The sequence below is a fragment of the Cervus elaphus genome, chromosome 4 (genome assembly GCF_910594005.1).
Source record: "Cervus elaphus chromosome 4, mCerEla1.1, whole genome shotgun sequence".
Lineage (NCBI taxonomy): Eukaryota > Metazoa > Chordata > Mammalia > Artiodactyla > Cervidae > Cervus > Cervus elaphus.
In genome coordinates, this window is record NC_057818.1 from 23,732,092 (window position 1) to 23,739,466 (window position 7,375).

The window sequence follows — 7,375 nt, forward strand, 5'->3', positions numbered from 1 at the left end:
TAACACCACTTGTTGGGAAGGATGTAAGAAGCTGAAGCATCAAAAATGACTGGTGGGAATGTGAAATGGTACAGCCACTCCAAAAAAGAGCTGGGCAGTTTCTTATAAAAATGAAACAGGAAATTAACCGTAGGACCCAGCAGTCATACTCAATCATTTATCCCTGAGAAATAAAGCCTCTACTCCTAAAAATGTACATGGCTGTCCACAGCTTTATTCATAATAACCCAAACTGTAAACAAACTACAAGGGATGTAATTTGGGTGTATCCATATCATGAAATACTTCTAAGCAATAAAAAAGGAATAACCTATTGATACACACAACAACTTGAATGGATCTCCAGCGAATTATGCTGAAGAACAACCACCACCAAAAAATCTAATCTCAAACAGTTATATGCTATACAGGTATGCAAACAAATGATTTCAGTTAAATAACCTTGAACTATCAGAAGTATAGAACTGGAGGGCAGATTGGTGGTTGCCAGAGATCAGGGATGGGAAGTAGCTATCAAGGAGCAGAGTACAGGCAGACTCGTGCTGATGGAAGAGTTCTGTATCTCAGTGCTGGTGGTGGGGATTATATGAATCTACACACAGGAAAAAATTGTGCTTACTGTTTATACATGCACACGCAGCTGTTGAAATCTGAAGCAGCTCAATGGACTGCAGCACTGTCAGTTTCCTGGTTTTGGTATCATAGGACACTTCGATATTGTATTACGGTTATCGAAGATGTCACAATCCTGGGAAACTGGCTGGAGGGCACAGAGGCCCTCCCTGTATACTTGGGGGGCAACTTCCTGAGGATCTATAATTATTCCCAAATAAAAAGTTAAAAAAGAAACTGCTCAGGTATTGTATGAGAGGGGAGAAGGTTAGCACTCCCTTGACAGAACTGGAAGAGGCCCTTGGGCCTGACAACACCCACATGGTTAAGGCATTGCCACCTATTCGTGGCATCTAACCACTGCTTTTGTAGAGTACGGACTCATGGACGCAGTGGGGGGAGGTAGTGAGGGTTACGAATTGAGACAGCAGCATTGCCATATATATATATATATATACACACACTACCATGTGTGAAATAGCTAGCTAGTGGGAAGCTCTGGTTCAGCACAGTGAGCTCTGTGATGACCTAGAGGAGTGGGGGTCGGGGGGTGGGAGAGACGCTCGAGAGGGAGGGGATATATGTATACATATGGCCGGCTGACTCACGTTGTACAGCAGAAACTAACACAATATTGTAAAGCAATCACATGCCAATTTAAAAAATTAAAAAAAAAAAAACTAGTCAGGCTGAACAAAATAAAAGTCAGTGTTCCCATTTCCAACATACCACCTCCCTAGGGGACTCTCAAGAGTAATTGTCACTGTAGATGATTCCTTGCACATAAGATGTGACTGTACTCCTGAAACTCCAAGCTCGCTCATGCTTGTACCTTAGAACTACACTCATCCCTGGGGACCGAGCTTCCCTTGGGCATTGCTGCTGTGTCTTCACGAATCCTGCTGGAAGGAGACCCCTCTCCCCAAGCATTGATTGCATAAGACTGCTTCAGACAAGGTCACAGGCACATCCAATAATCCGAAATGATCCTTTAACCAAACATATTTGGGGTGCACTGGGCTAGACTGTGTTCCTAAGTGTCCTCTGAAACCCATGGACAGAAACGATAACTACCATGTGGGCCTGTGTTGATGTGTGAGACATCACTGTCTCACAAACATTCACAGCAACCCCATCTGATAGTTACTGTTGTTTAACTCCATTTTTTCCCACGTGAGGAAATGTAGGCACAGAGAGGCTAAATAACTTGCCCCAGATCACATGGGTAGTAGCTGGCAGAGACAGGATGTGAACCCTGGGAATCTGGCTCCAGAGCCTAAGCACACTTAATATCTCTTGCCCAGCTTGAGATTGACACTGTTCTCAATTCCATCCGAGTTACTGGCTCCACTAAACCTAGAAGGTACCAGATCTGGTAAAGTCAGGAACCAGAGTTACTTTTAGCCACGGCCACATAAGAGCAATGCATTATAGTGGAGCAGTTAGATCCCTGGACTTTGGAGGAAATCCCACCCGAGTTCCAGTCCCAACAGACCTCCACCACCACCACCACACACACACACACACACACACACTCACAAACAGCTGTGTGACCACGGGTAAGTTGCTTAACCTCTCTGCACCCCAGCTTCCCTCCTGTTAAATGGGACTACTAACAACATCTTTGACATAGGATGGTTTGAGGGTTAAAAAGAAAGAGTCCACAAAGCTCTTAGCTTAGGGCAAAACAGAGTAACTTCTCAAAAAAGGGAAGCCTAGTTTTTTGAGGAAGAGACTTTGCTCTTCGGTGTTGGGGAGTAAGTAGGGAAGAGGGGCACATTTCCATGAGTGTTATTGTAGAAGAGAGCAATTGCTGATCCTTGATGAAAAAATGAAGGCACCTCCTCAAGGATCCCACAGTTTGAAAGCAGTCCATGCACTTCATAGCCTGGAGGTGGTCTAACGATCATGTCCCCTCTGAACAGTCGGCAGTTGCTTTGGAAGGAACCACCTGCAAAGATGGCAGGACTGCTAAGGTCACTTGATTCTTAAACCATTCAAGAAGCTACCAAGGTGGAGGTTAGGTGTGAAATTGATACGTACATGCTCATTTGCTCAGTCATGTCCCACTGTTTGCGACCCTATGGACTGTAGCCCACTAGGCTCCTCTGTCCATGGGATTTTCCAGGCAAGAACACTGGAGTGGGTTGCCACTTCCTCCTGTAGGGGATCTTCCCAACCCAGCGACTGAACACACGTCTCCTGAATCTCCTGTATTGGCAGAAAGATTCTTTACCACTGAGCTGCCTAACCCACCCCCAAAATGTTTTTTGAAGAATAGTCTTAATAGTCCTAAAAAATTTTTGTTCCGCTTCATAGAAAACTGGAGGAAATTTTTATGACCTGGAGGAAACTTAAAAAAAATTGTATTATTTAGAGTCTAGCTGATTTACAATGCCATGTTAGTTTTAGGTGTACAGCAAAGTGAATCAGTTCTACATATTCATATATGCACTCTTATTTTAGATTTTTTCCATACAGTCCATTACAGAGTTTTGAGTGGAGCTCCCTGTGCTATATAGTAGGCTCTTATTAATTATCTGTTTTGTGTATCACAGTGTGTCTAGGTCAAGCCCAATCTTCCAGTTTATCCCTCCTTCCCCCTTGTCTCCTGGCAGCCATTTGTTTGTTTTCTGTGTCTATGTACTTCTGTTTTGTGACTAAGTTCACTTATACCCTTTTTATAGATTTCACATATAAATGATATCATATTTATTTGTCTTTCTGTATTTGATTTACTTCATTCAGTGTGACGATCTCTAGGTCCATCCATGTGGCTGCAAATAGCATTATTTTCTTCTTTTTTTATAGCTGAGTAATATTCCATTGTATATATACGTCACATCCTTATCCATTCCTCTGTTGATGGACACTTAGGTTGCTTCCATGTCTTGGCTGTTGTAAATAATGCTGCAGTGAACACTGAGGAGACTGAGTCTTCTTTTCTAATTGTGATTTCCTCTGGATATATGTCCAGGAGTGGGATTGTAGGCTCATATGGTAGTTCTATTTTTATTTTTTTAAAGAAATCTCCATGCTGTTCTCCATAGTGGTTGTTACAATCTACATTCCACCAACAATGTAGGACGCTCCCTTTTCCTCCACACCCTCTCAGCATTTATTGTTTATAGATTTTTTTGGCGATGGCCAATCTGACTGGTGTGAGACAACACCTCATTGTAGTTTTGACTTACATTTCTCTAATAATTAGTGATATTAAACAACTTTTCACATTTTTTTTTGGTCCATCTGTATGTCTTCTTTGGGGAAACGTCTATTTAAATCTGAAACTTTTATTTTTGCCGTCACCTTATTGACCTCATCTCCTGTGAACCTCTCCACTCTCACTTCCAGCCCTGGTTATCTCTCTCTGCATCATTCACTCTGGCTTCCATACACCAAGTCCTCACCCGCCCCAGGGCCTTTACATTTGCTTTTGGCTCTCTTGGAACCCCCTTCCTCCAGGTACCCACACAGCTCCTTCATATTCTTTAGGTCCTTCTTCAACTGTCACCTTCAAAGTGAGGCCTTTCTAGGCTACCTTCTAACAATTGAGTATTAGGATTTTCAGCATTGAGTCCGAAAATAACATTTAAAAATAACAGCTTTATTGAGCTATAATTCACCTACTGTAACCAAGATAACAGTTTTAAGATTGATGTTAATCTTTACCTCATCTAGTTTTATGGATTATATTGAGTGAATTCTAAAATGCCTTCCCCCCTCACAGTTTTAACATCTCTGACATCATGATGTATCTTACAACAATGGCACGTCATAGTTTCATTAGCAGCATTTTATTTTTTCTTTCATAACAATGCAGAAAATAACAGTATAGTGCATAACCAAGGGTCTCTTTGCATTGACGAAATGTGGCATCTAAAATTTCTATCACCATTTACTCTAAAGAGCTCAAAGTACAGAGCTGGACTGTTGATAAAGATGTAAAGTACATTATTAAGCTGCAATAAAAAGAGATTCCATTCGGAGTGAGATAGCATCACTGGGGTGGGGGCATTGATTCTGCAGTTGCTTCTGAGTTCATCTGTGCCGGAGATGTTTTTGTTAATTTATGAGTCCTGCTCTTCTATTTAGAATCTTTTCCTTGTCTTCCCTCCTGTTTCACACACACACACTCTCTCTCTCTCTCTCTAACGCTTGCTGAGGGATTTCTTTTCTTTTGAGAATGTTAAAAACAATCATAATGAAAAACCTTCACAGCGACTCAGTCTTTGAAAACTGACATCAAGGTGAATGTCTAGTGGAAATTTGGGGCTTGCTGGGCTGCCACAGGCCGTTTGCATTTAAACAAGTGGTGACTTTGATTTAAGGATTTGACTTGATGGGTAATATATCCAAAGCAGGAGATGATGTATATACTGTTTCCATCAGAAATATCAAGTTCTGAGTGTGATGTGTTTATTTCTCTGAGTGGTTATGTATTTAATAAATAATGTGTTTCAGTGGGTATTATTTTCATTTCAGTCTGTAATTCCTCCACAATATGTCTCAGTTTCGGGGGTGAATGACACTTCATAAATTATGAGCTGTTATTAGCTGCTTTCTCGTTGCATCTTAATTATTAGACTGCAAAGAGAGGGCAGACTTTTATAAGCATTCATATTTTCTGTTTACAAGGCTTTTACTGACGTCTAATAAATTTAATTACCTCTAATAAGAAGAGGAAATGAAGTTCTATTTAGCAAATTCATAGCTTTGAAATGCATCTTGTAGCTTTATGAGCGTGGCAAGCTCCTGGAAGGTGAATGCCATTTAAGAAGCCGTGGCTGGGTTAAACTAACTGCAAAACTGTTAAATTATTTTTGTTTCCATTTTATTGCTTAACCTCCAGGGTAAACTTCAGGCTACTGATAAAGCAGGCACTCAGGAACTTTAAACTTTACATGCGTTGCCCCACAGGGCCGAAGCCGGCTCTGGTATTAAAGGTACATTTTTCAAACATAATTTTAGATTTGGAAATTGATTGTGTCTTGACCTACTTATTTCCAAGAGCTGTTCATTCCCGACTCCTTTGTTTTGCTCGTATTATAAATCTATTGTTCTTTCAGGAGAGCTCCCAGCTGGTATGAGGGTGGAGGGAGGGGAATCAATGCAGTGAAGACAGACTCATTCTGCCAACACTGCTATCATTTGAATCAAATCTGCAATTAACCGGACTCGGGCTGCAGAAAAGACACGCCAAGATCTCTGATCAACTGCTTCCTACAGAGGGTGGGAGCGGAGTAGATGGCTGGTTCATAAAGATCATGTTTGAAGGAAGAGGGATCCTATAAAATATTTAACGACTTATTTTATAGGGCATTCGATAATTTATTTATTTATTTTGGTTGGCTATCTTCCCAAATAACATTTTTAAGGCATCTAGATTTTCATTTATTGTAGCAGACAGACCCTTGGAAAAACCATACTACTTAGTGATAATGCTTTCTTTTCTTGGTCTTTCTTCAAAACCTAAACACAATCTAGAGGTGAATAGGAGGGGCTTGTGAATGAATGTCTTTTAAAAGTGTCTTCATGCCTGGAGTCCCTCTCTCTCTCTCTCTCTCTCTATGGGACTTGACCACGTTGCCCTGAAGCACTCCTGGGGGCTTGCCCTCAGCTCTTTCTTGGTCCCCACCTACACTCTCCGTCCATCCATTAAGTCTGCAGCCTCAGAATCCTGTTTCTTCTCTATTTGCCAACACCTTATTTCTGTTCCTTGTTATTTCCTCTGGGACAATGACAGCAGCTTTCCCAGGGACCTTTCTTCCAGTTTGGGCCCTTTGAGTCTGTTATCTACAGCAATGGCCAGAACCAGCTTCTTTCAAAAGAATAAACACATGTGACCCAGCCTTACAGTAGGGTCCCCAAACACTCCTCTGGTCTCATCTCCCATCTCTGTGCCTGACTCCTCTCCTCCCTGAGTCCTGCCAAGCCTCTGGTTCCAATCTAATGGTGCTTTCCGTTTCCTAAATACACCCAGTCCTTCCAGGGAGCTGAACAGACTCCACTGGGACATTCACCAGAGAGGTGGAGATTGATCGCAATGGATTTAGAGTGGAGACAAAGTGGACACTGTGAGAAAACCATTTTTGTTTCAAATAATCTATATTAGACAGGAAAAAGAAAGGATCAAGAATGGGTATTTTTAACATATATTTTTGGTATGCCAGTCATTTCCATTTCTTTTTCTGAGAACTGCTCCTTCCTATCCTTTGTCAGGGGCTTCCGTGGTGGCTCATGCAGGAGACCCCGGTTCGATCCCTGGGTTGGGAAGACCCCTGGAAGAGGGCATGGCAACCCACTCCAGTATTCTTGCCTGGAGAATGCCATAGACAGAGGAGCCTGGTGGATTACAGTCCATGGGGTCACAAAGAGTTGGACATGACTTAGCAGCTAACACTTTCATATCCTTTGTTATTAAGAAAAAGAAAAAATCAGTCCTTTTAAATTGATTCCTAGAAACTTTATATATTTTGAATATCATCACTTTCTTGTATGTGTCTCAAGTATTGTCTCCTGGTCAATCACGTGTATTTTAACATTGATTATGGTATCTTTTATCACATATTGTATATTTTATCATATATGAACATTTGGATTTTTAATATATTCAAATCTGTTCATATTTTCCATTATTCTCTTTTGTTTCTGTCCTACGAGCACTCCCCATCACAAATTACTTTTTGTTTTCTGCTGGTGCTTTGTCTGTTTTCTGTTTAACTTCAAATCTTCATTTTACCTAACGTTTATTGTGGTGAAT

General features: G+C 41.2%; 1 non-coding gene across 1 annotated transcript; it reads left to right on the top strand.

The window, feature by feature from the left end:
- Positions 1-857: 857 nt before the first annotated feature.
- Positions 858-981, top strand: LOC122693001. The gene has a single exon (XR_006340807.1). It is a non-coding gene; the product is annotated as a U6atac minor spliceosomal RNA (small nuclear RNA).
- Positions 982-7,375: the final 6,394 nt, after the last annotated feature.